The sequence below is a fragment of the Apium graveolens genome, chromosome 5 (assembly GCF_009905375.1).
Source record: "Apium graveolens cultivar Ventura chromosome 5, ASM990537v1, whole genome shotgun sequence".
NCBI lineage: Eukaryota > Viridiplantae > Streptophyta > Magnoliopsida > Apiales > Apiaceae > Apium > Apium graveolens.
In genome coordinates this window covers 122,283,351-122,295,005 of record NC_133651.1, presented here as the reverse complement: position 1 = coordinate 122,295,005, position 11,655 = coordinate 122,283,351, and the positions used below count along the sequence as shown (strand labels likewise).

The 11,655-nt window shown below is 33.9% G+C and overlaps 1 long non-coding RNA gene across 4 annotated transcripts; it reads left to right on the top strand.

Moving 5' to 3' along the window:
• Nucleotides 1–533: 533 nt before the first annotated feature.
• On the top strand, nt 534–11,180 carry LOC141724452 (uncharacterized). 4 transcript variants are annotated; one of them, XR_012576677.1, is made up of 6 exons: nt 534–610; nt 3,234–3,473; nt 5,422–5,521; nt 5,816–6,226; nt 7,712–8,040; nt 10,696–11,180. It is a non-coding gene; the product is annotated as an uncharacterized LOC141724452 (long non-coding RNA). The 4 variants fall into 4 exon arrangements; XR_012576678.1 differs by having other exon boundaries at nt 5,809–6,226; nt 7,800–8,040; XR_012576679.1 differs by having other exon boundaries at nt 5,809–6,226; nt 7,788–8,040.
• The last annotated feature ends 475 nt before the right edge of the window (nt 11,181–11,655 follow it).

Below are 11,655 nucleotides of genomic sequence, written 5' to 3'. Positions count from 1 at the left end.
AGTTCCAATACTTTTCTGAGAATAATTTATATGGTATTTTGATAGACATGTAATACTCGCATCGAGTCTGAGATGGTGGTAGATATCGCAAAATTTCATCTTTCACAATAAAAAAATATTCATATTGTGGGGTATTTGTTACTCCAATATCAGTTGATGGAACTTATAATTTTGAATATTAGACTACAGATAATAATTATGTGAAGGTTAATTGTGATACTACTAATTTAACAATTGGTGTAAGTTAGATTACTCGAGATGTTATTGTACTACTTTTTAGATTAAAGAATTTGAATGTTTTATTTGTTAAGCAATCCGAAAACAAAACAACTATTGAGTTACTTTATTTTTTATGTCACAATTAGATTATAGTTAATAGTTCGGAAGTTTGTTTCTCGTAGATAATTCAAATTTAAATTTAAAAAATCTTAACTCCAAAAATTATTTCAATTAAATAAACTTACTAATAAGTTTGTCTAATTTCAATTAAATTAAATTTACTAAAAAGTTTGTCTTATTTAAACTAACCCTCTTCTCGACACTCTTCTTCCTCTTTCTTCTTGGTCTCGGAGCAATATGAATATCTTCCTCCTCTGTGCGATGAACCCAGGTACGTGGATATTTTATTTATATCATATCGTTGATGATTAATTAGGTATAATTGCATGGAAGGTGACCAGGTTTAGAATGATGAGAGGTTTAAAGCTAATTCAACTCTTTTTGTTGTTGAAGTCAAAAAACTTAATTGATTAGCAGTGAGTACCACATCACAAAAGGGGGAAATCTGGTTCGTGTATATAATGAGTGTTAGAAATAATACATAATTGGGGGAGTGTGGGATAGAGGAAGCGTACACGTGAGAGTTGTGATGCTAATCCGCCTCATGTGTCCACCTTGTCCTGCACTCCCCCACCCCCCTCTTTTTAGTTTGACGTCAATTATTTTCTTTCGATTTAAATTTATGATAACAGCCTAGACGCATCTTTGATTTTGTTTTACAAAGTATGCCTCGTTGATGTCATGCATCCCTGTTTTTACTCATTATTCACGATTGTAACAAGCCGTAGTCCCAACCTCATCGAGCAAATGAGATATCCGATTCATGTATATATTAAGTGATTGAAATTATATATAATTGGGGGAGTGTGGGATAGAGGAAGAGTACACATGAGAGTTGTGATGCTAATCCGCCTCATGTGTCCACCTTGTCCTGTACTCCCCCACCCCCCTCTTTTTAGTTTGATGTCAATTGTTCCCTCTTTATTATTTTATTTTAAATTTCCTTTTTGGTTATAGTCGTTCTGTCCTCTCTCCTTCCATTTTGTTATTGGAAGATCCCATGGATAAGTGAACTGATCTTTTAATCTCACTCCTGGGAATTGAGTATTATTAAAGTAATAATAGGAACATCAATTTAATTAAAGTATGGTTCCGATTCCTTGAAACTTAAATTGAGGATTACATAAAAGTGGCGATGTTTAGAACACATCCAAACCTAAACCTTGGAATTTATGTATGATGCAACGTTTACCATGTCGTGATAGTTTGGGCGGGAGAGCTAGGGTGATATATGCATCCGGTTGGACCTTGTAATTTTTTTCAAGCTGCCGCTGACTTCAAATTTTTTTTGGAAATAAAAAAAGGATCCAAAAATCTAATAAATACCCACATATTCATGGTCAGTCTCTGATTTGTTAACACGCAAGGAGCAATTTCTTCCAATTCTGCGATGGTGCCTGGTACATGGATATCTCTTTTAATTTTAATCATCTGTTTAACATTGTGTCAATATAATTGCTTTCAAGGTCACCGGGTTTACCATCGATGATGAGAAGCTGAAAGCTAATTCAATTCCTTTTGTTTTTGAACATCAAAACTCAATTGATTAGTTATCGGTAATACGTCAAACAAATGGGAAATCTGGTTTGTGTATATAATGAGTGTTGGAAGAATATGTAATTGGGGGAGTGTAGGATAGATTAAGCGTACTACATGAGAGTTGTGATTCTAATCCGCCTCATATGTCCACCCTGTCCTGCACTCCCCCACCCCTTTCCTTTTAGTTCGACTTCATATGTTTCCCACACACTCATGCCCCTACCGATGCTTCGTGATTTTTTGTGAAGTCCGCGACATTTTTTCCGCAAAGCAACCTGATTTACCAGACTAAAGGCAGCGTAGATCAACCTTCTTAGATGTTGTTAGCACACTTCTTCAATTTGTTTCCCCCACACAGACGTGCATCTACCCAAGCTTCTGCTTGCTTCATGAATTTTATTTGAAGTTCGCAACATTTATTCCTCAAAGCAGCCTGATTCACCAGACTAAAGGCAGCGTTGATCAACCTTCTAAGATCCTATTTGCAAACTAACGACGACATTTTCCCTTCTAATTTTTGCGATTCAGTTAGTCTCTCTGATAATTTTGTAGTTACATTATTATTTAAATTTATTTATGGTCATAGTTGTTCCTTACCTCTCACCTCCCTTCCTTTTGTGTTTGAGTCCTATGGAACGGGGAATGGATCCATTGATCTTACTCCAGGGAGGCAGGGACTGGTTAATGATCATGTAAAAGAAACAGCATTTTCATTAAAGTATAATTCTGACCACTTGAAATCTGAATTGAACAATAAAAATAGGTGGCAATGTAAAGAACACATCGAAACCTTACTCTGGTGTTTAAGTCTGATGGAACGATTTTGTAATATTTAATTAGAAGAGATTTAATTAGCAATATCTTAGAAGTTCTTCCCGACTTTATTTTTTAGAAGGCTGCATTAAATATTTTATTTTGATTATTAAATCATACTAATGTGGGAAGGAAAGCAAGGTTGTTATGTGCACCGGGTTGGACCTTGTCTTAGTTTTTTAAGTGTTCTATCTACATGTGCAATGAAATCCTTGGTGATAGTGTGGACACACTAGGCCTTTTGCTGAAAGAAAATAATGTTGCAGGTGATTAGTTCTCAGCCATAAATATTGACAATCTGAAAATAGAAATCCACCTTATATGAATGACGCAGAGGGTATTAATTAGAAGGTTGACAGAAGTACAAAATTTCAGGTCCATGATTTAATAGACTGAGGCAGATGTCTTCCTATTGGTCTCTTAATTATGCTTTGTGAATAGTTCTTGGATCAGTTACTCTTGCAATCTGTATTATTTAACTGTCAAGTGCTGCAAGGACAAATTGATTACCTAAATTGATTACAAGGCAGTTGATGTTACAGAACTACTTGGGAAGGCGGCAATAATGTATTTACGAAGAACCAGACAACTGAAGTGGAAAAAGATGGGCTCTGGAGGAACGCACGTTGAGGTCGCACTGTCAGGGCCGATCTGGGGGACACAGTAGTCAGCTCAAGCTCAAATCAGACCTTTCAGAGATGAGTTACTCTTGAGCAGAATGACCTCATCTTTGTGCAAAGACAAAGATACACATTTATCCATTGTTTACCAACTCCAAAGAGGTAAGTCCTTGCTACTACCTAGCCTATGTTAATACTATAGTTAAATATAATCTCTTGTAAGCAAGGCAGTTGTTGATAAAATTGAAAGTTCATAAGTAATATTTATTCGGAATTATTTTTGTAATGGTAAGAATTATGAATACCCACAGAAACACGTGTCTCACCTCGACATGCTTACACTATGTCTAATTTTATAGAGATGATGTAAAATCCCCAACATTGTATTATGGGAAGTAACGTGGTTCATAAGATTATGGAATGCGTACATTAGCCTTTTAAGATTTTATTTGAAAAATGATTAAGATATATTTAATTCAGTTATAAGTTGGATTTATTGTACATGCAATCACACACACATATATTGGTTTATACATTGTCCTAGGATTTTGTCATATATTCACGTTTGGGCTAACATGAAGTTTTGAGTTTTATCCTAGGATTTGACTTGACTGTGTAACACAAATAAGTAAAATGAAATAAAATACATAGAAGAATATTATTAATAATATTTTTAATTTTTATAATGAATATGCTAAATATGTTTTTGTAAAAATTGTCAAATTTAATATTTTGTTCGATCTTTGAAAAGTTTTAATTGTTTAGTATGTTTCAAGTTTTTTCCAATTATTTATAGGTATTAGTGAAGTTCATGTATAATTTGATCACAAAAACCATAATCAAATAGAAAAATTTGTCAAATTTTTTGATTAAAATCCCGAAAATATATTCAAAATATGTTCTATACCGTCCTCGCCTAGACCAAAAAAATCCCTGAATTATCCAGTCCTATTTTTAAGTTCAAAATGTCTCCCATGAAATTCGTAAAATATTTTTAAAAAAGAGTATATATGTATACGTTTTTCTGGTATGTTTATGCAATATTTTGTCATTTATTTCGTGCATATAGAGAGAGAATATATGGAGAGAGAGAGTAATGTAAATAAACAAAAAAACAAGGTTGTACCGAAATAAAAAAATTAAAAGAATCCAAAAATCTAACCGATCCCCACGTATACATGAATATCTCTTTCTATTTTATCATATGTTTAATATTGTGTCTATATATTTGCACTGAAGGTGTTCGGGTTTACGATGATGAGAAATTGAAAGCTAATTCAACTTCTTTTGTTGTTGAATACAAAAAGCTCAATTGATTGGTAATGAGTACCACATCGCACAAGTGGGAAATCTGGTTCGTGTATATAATGAGTATAAGAAATACATGGTAATTTGGGGAGTGTGGGATAAAGGAAGTATACCACATGAGAGTTGTGATGGCCTCAAGTGTCCACCTTGTCCTGCACTCCCCTTCCTTTTAGTTCAGACTTCAATTTGTCTTATTTGGCTGTCTGTGTGTTGCTTTAACCATGCTTTCTATGTGCATGCTGATGTGGTTAACGATGTAATGGATTAATGCCACACAGGCCATTTCGTCTCCAGCATCTGTGATCTTTATTTTCTGCAAACCTTATCCCAGCTAAATTCATTACATTAAGAATCTAAGCAACAATGTTTTCTATGTCATGCTGATGTGGTTTACAATGTCATGAATTAATGTCACACAGGCCATTTCATCTCCAGCTTCTGTGATCTTTATTTTCTGCAAATTTTATCCCAACTATATTCATCTAAGCAACAATGTTTTCTATGTGCATGCTGATGTGGTTTACGATGTCATGAACTAATGTCACACAGGCCATTTCGTCTCCAGTTTCTGTGATCTTTATTTTCTGCAAACCTTAACCCAACTATATTCATTAAATTAAGAATCTAAGCAACATTTGTCACGCAACAACTACGATCGTAAAATTATCGTCCTGACTCTGCTGGTACTCTTCCTAGAATCCTAATATACTAATAACCTAATAAACTGATGTCCTGCTGTTTTCGTGAATACCCTGTACATTTAGTTTGTACTTTGTATTAAGGAAAAAGGTTTTGTCTACAGGTATTAAAAAGAAAACCTTGGAAGAAGAAGATATCTTTGAGCTGTCTGGTGAGAGTGTTGACACACCAGGCCTTTCGCTGAAAGGCCAATAGTGTTGCAGGTGATTTGCTCTCGTCCATGAAAATTGAGAATATCGAAATAAAAATTTAACCTCATTGGAATGACCCAGAGAATAATAATAAAGAAGAACAAAAAAGTGTAAACTTTTAGGTCAAAAAATTTATAGACTTTGAGGAAGATGTATTCCTTGCCGGTCTCCCAGCTATGCGTTGTGAATGTTTCTTGGATAAATTTCTCTTGTAATTTGAATTATTTAGCTGTCATGTGCTTGTTGTATTAAACATATTTTCTATCTTCTGTTAGTTTCTAACAGAGCTACTTGTAAAGGTTGCAGTTACGTATTAGAGAGAACTTGACAACTAGAGGGGCATAAAAGATGGACACCGGAGGAACACCAGATTAGGTCGCATAGTCAGTCCTACCCGTGGATGCAGCAATGAGCTCAAGATTAAGTCATCTTCTCAAGGTTAAATCGTACTTTTCAGAGAGCTGAATGACCACTTTTTTGTGCCAAGATCATGCCTCGTGGAGTTGATAAAGTACATAAGTCTGTAAATGATCCAACACCAAGAAACATAATTATCCATTTATGACCAACTCTGAAGTTTAGGTTGTTGATATTGCATATGGTTAGGAAGTACTTCTGGCAAAATACAAACCTAAACCTGACAAGATCTAACCCTGTCCTATTTTTCTTCCATGTCTTGATCGGAGCAATACCTCCCTCCTCTGTCGATGAAGCCAGGTAGGGGGATATCTATTTAGATTCTATCATCTCTTTAATATTATATTAACATAATTGCATGGAAGGTGAAGGTTTATGGTTCGGGAGAGGTTAAAAACTAATTTTAATTTTACCCCTTTTGTTTTTTAAATAAAAAGCTCAATTGATTAGTAGTCAGTACCACATCACACAAGTGGGAAATCTGGTTTGTGTATATAATGAGTGTTAGAAACAGTACATAATTGGGGGAGTGTGAGATAGAGGAATCGTACCACATGAGAGTTGTGATGCTAATCCGCCTTATGTGTCCACCTTATCATGCACTCCACCACCCCCCTACACACCCTTTTTTTAAGTTTGGCGTCAAATTGTTTCCTCTCCATTTAAGTTTATGATAGCATTTCAAGAGCATCTTTGGTTTTTTGCAATGTAATAATTTGTACTTGTGAAATAATTTTGTGTATAGGTTTATAATTATATATTTGCTTTTCCCTTATTAATTATGTGATTGATGTATTAAGTTTGATTAGTTTGTAGTTAATATGTTTTAATTAAAATTTCTTTTATGGTTTATAGTCGTACTGCACCACTGTCCACCCATTTTGTTGTGGTAAGATCCCATAGGGAAGTGAATTGATCTTTTAATCTCACTCCTAGGGTCTGGTTAATGTAACGGGAACACAATTTTGTTAAAGTGCGGTTCTGATTCTTTGAAACCTGAAATAAGTATTATATAGAAGTGGTGATGTCAAGAACACATCCAAATCTTAACCTTGGAATTTATGTGCATGATGTAAGGATTACTATATCATGATTGTTTGGGCGCGAGAGCAAGGGTGAGATATGCGTCCGGTTGGACCTTTTCTTATATTTAATGTAGCAGCTAAATGAATTCGAAGTTTCTTTGTACAGCATTTTAATTCCTCCCTTGATCTTAATTTTCTGCAAACCTAAACCAAACGGTATAAAACAAATTAAGAAACTGAGCAACACTTGTCATTGAACAATTTGAATTGTAAAATGGGGGTCCGCTGTACTTTGCTTTGCCTAGAATCCAGATATTCTATAACCTAGTAATCCGCTGTCCTGCTGTTTTCACGAGACATAAAAGCCCATCTGGCCACCAAATCAGTGCACCCTGTATTTAGTTTGTACCGTGCATTGAGGAAAAGCTTTTTCCTTACAGGGATAATGAAATCCTTGGTGATTATGTGGACACACTTGGCCTTTTTCTGAAAAGAAGACAGCGCTGGAGGTAATTAGTTCTCAGCCGTAAAAATTGAGAAACTCAGAATAGAAATCGACCTTATAAGAATGCAGCAGAAAATAATAATTGGGAAGTTGACAGAATTATGAAGTTTTAGGTCCATTATTTAATAGACCGAGACAGATTTCTTCCTTTTGTGTCTTTTAATTATGCTTTGTAAATAGTTCTTGGATCAGTTGCTCTTGTAATTTGGATGATTAGGTGTCAAGTGTTGCCATAACCATGTTTTCTATATGCAGACTACTGTGAGACACTATGTCATGAATTAATGTCAGATATTACATTGCGGAATTACCTAAATTGACTACAAGACAGTTGATGTTACAGAGCTACTTGGGAAGTCTGCTGTTATGCATTTACGAAGAACTAGACAACTCGACTGGAAAAGGATGGGCTTTGGAGGAACGCAGGTTGAGAGTTAGGGGCGACCCGGAGGACAGTCAGCCTAAGCTCAAGTCAGACCTTTTACAGATAACTTTCTCTTGAGCAGAATGACCACATCTTTGTGCAAAGCTTTGTGGAGTGGGGGAGGGATAAAGTACTGGGTCCGTTATGTGATGACACAAAGGTACGTAATTATCCATTATTTACCAATTCAGGAGAGCTAAGTACTTGCTACTACCTATTCGACGTTAATACTATAGTTTTTATAATCTCTTGTAGGCAAGGCACTCGTTAATAAATTCTTAGATCATAAGTAATGTTTATTCGATATTATTTTTCTAATGGTAAAAATTATGAAGACCCAACGAAACACGTACCTCTCTCTTACATATTAACACTATGCTAAATTTTATAGAGTTTATATAAAATCCCCAGCATTGTATACCGTGAAGTAACCTGGTTCATAAGATTATAAAATGCGCACATTAGCCTTTTTAAGTTCCTATTCGGATAATGATTAATTAAGATATGTTTGATTCGTTTATAATTTGGATTTATTGTACATGCAATCACACACGCATATTGGTTTATACATTGTAGATTTATTAAAAAATTAGCACTTGAAGTTACATGAATTTAGTGATTAAACATGACATAGTTACATGTGGTGGTTGCTCAATCTGATAAATTTTTGACCACTTTTTTGTTTGCATGAGTATAGCAAAAATAATGCATAGTTTAATCTAATACACAATGTAGTAATAATAATTTAGTAAAATGTCGCAAGTATTGTTGACATTTTGCACAAATATTTTATTAAATGGATCAAACTTTATATATTAGATACGTTTGGGCTAAGATAAGGTTTTGAGTTTTGTCTTATGATTTTTAAATTGTAAAGCGAACATGAGGTTTTTGGTTTTGTGCTCGGATATATATTTAATTTGTAAATGAACACCTATTTATTTTATCTGTAAAAATATTCAAACTTATTATTTTGTTCGGGTTGAACTAATCACAAAAGTCATAATACAGTACAAATTTTGGTCAATTTTTTTTTTACATTAAAACCCAGAAGAAAAAATTTCTTACTTAAAAGCCTGAAACAAATAAATTATATATACCTTCCTCTCCTCCACTAGAAAATTACATAAAAATCCAATCCTAGCTTTAAGTTCAAAATTTTCCCACTAAATCCTTAAAATATTTTTTTTAAAGAGTATATATGTACATATTTTTTGCTTTATTTTGTTATTTATTTCTTACATATGATAAAATAGAACTATATACATATGATAGTTTGTTATTTATTTTAGGTTAGACTTTTTGTTACTGTGTTGTTAAGAAGCAAGGATATCTATTTGTATTTTATCATATGCTTAAGGTCGTGTCAATATAATTGCATGGACGGGATAAGAATTCTAAAGTTTAACCTAACCCCTCTTATTCGTGTTCTCGTCTCTGTTTTGTTAAGACAGAAGGACATCTTTTTCTATTTTATCATATGTTTTTTTTAACATTGTGTCTGTGTATTTGCATGGAAGGTAACCAGGTTTATGATCACGAGAAGTTAAAAGCTAATTTAACTCCTTTTGTTTTAGAATATAAAAAACTCAATTGATTGGTAGTCGGTCCCACATCAAACAAATGGGAAATCTGGTTTTTGGTATGTAACGAGTGTTTGAATAATACATAATTGGGGGAGCGTGGGATAGAGGAAGTGTACCACATGAGGAGAGTTGTGATGCTAATCCACCTCATGTGTCCATCTTGTCCGGCACTCCCTTCCCCCGGTCATTTTAGTTTTACTTTAGTTTGTTGAGTTTAGTAAAGGATAAATCATAATATTTTCCTTTTTGTTTGTAGTAAATGATATTCTGATATTTTCCTTTTTGTTTGTAGATCATCATGGAGAAATATGCCGTAATTGAATATTTTTTTTTAGTAATGGTTATCTTAATGGAACGATGTGATAACATTTAGAAACGGGGATATTTTTCGAGAGTTGACCGTCTTATTTTGTACATGAAGTTCTTCAGAGTATTCTCAGGCCTGTATTTTCTCGTTGACCCAAAGCATGCATGTGCAAATTTCTTCAAGTGATTAGTTGCTATATAGTGAATTGGAACTTCTCATTTTGCAAAAGTAGAGGTTTTTTTCCGTTTCTGAGCTCTCTTTTGTAAAGGGTATCTTAATGTTTTCCTTTTTGTTCGTATATGATGAGGAGAAGGGTGCAGTACAGGCCAATTGGCCTGGTATGTCTAGTTTTTCTTTCTTTTACTTGCGTAATAATTTTGTATATAGGTATATAAGTGATTCTTTTATGTTTGCTTTTCCCTTGTTAATTCTGTGATTTATGTAGTAAATTTGATTAGCTTGTAGTTACAATATTATAGTTTAAGTTTATTTTATGGTTATTGTCATTCTGCCCTCTCTCCTTCCATTCTGTTGTGGTAAGATCCTATGGATAAGTGAACTGATCTTTTATTCTCACTCCTTGGGTCTGGTTAATGATAATGTAATAGGAACATAAATTTATTAAAGTATGGTTCCGATTCCTTAAAACCTGAATTGAGTATTATATAAGAGTGGTGATGTCAAGAACACATCCAAACCTAACCTTGGAATAGAAATCTACCTCATAAGAATGGCGCAGACAATAAAAATTGAGAAGTTCAGAGAAGTATAAAATTTTAGGTCCATTATTTAATAGACTGAGGCAGATGTCTTCTTATTGGTCTCTTAATTATGCTTTGTGAATAGTTCTCGGATCAGTTACTCTTGTAATTTGGATTAGTTATCTGTCAAGGGCTGCTATAACCATGTTTATTATATGCAGGCAGCTGTGAGACACACTGTCATAATTTTATCTCAGATATTCCATTATCGGAGTTACCTAAATTGACTACAAGGCTGTTGATGTTACTGAGCTACTTGGGAAGGTTGCAGACTTGCAGTAATGTATCTATGAATTACTAGACAACTCGAGTGGAAAAGGATGGGCTCTGGAGGAACACGGGTTGAGAGTCAGGGCCGATTTGGAGGACAGTCAGCCCAAGCTCAAGTCAGACCTTTCAGAGATGAGATGCTCTTGAGCAGAATGACCACAGCTTTGTGGAGTATCAAGGGATAAAATACTGGTTCCGGTATATGATAAACACAGGTTCGTTATTATCCATTGTTTACCAACTCCAAAGAGTTAAGCACTTGCTACTCCCTATCCGATGGGAATATTATAGTTTTTATAGTATTTTGTAGGCAAATCACTTTTTGTTGATAAATTATAAATTCAGTAGTTTTGCTTAATTGATATTATTTTTTTAAGGGAAAATCAATTTTTTCGTCACCTAACTTATTGTGTGTTTAGAAACTTACCACTCAACTATAACTTTTTTTGTTTTACTCACTAATGTTAGGTTCGGATTTTTTTGAGTCACTAACGTTGGGTTCGGATTTGATTATTAGTATTTTGTCAATTTTCTATAGCATTATTAAAATATAGTGATAACTAGTACAAAAAATGTCATATGTGTTTTATAAGAAAACTTATATGTGTCTGAGTTTGCTAGATACATATGGAGAAGTTATATAATGTCTGAATTATATACGTATGTTATAGGATGAAAACATATTATTATTTTAAACATCTGGTCAGAACAGATGTATATACATTGTAAACAGACGCATAAAATCAGTTCATATACGTCTGTTACTTTTTAGGTGGGGTACAAAGCTCAAAACCAAAATTATTAGGAAGAGATATCGCAATCCGTACTAAAATTATTGGGAAATAAAATTA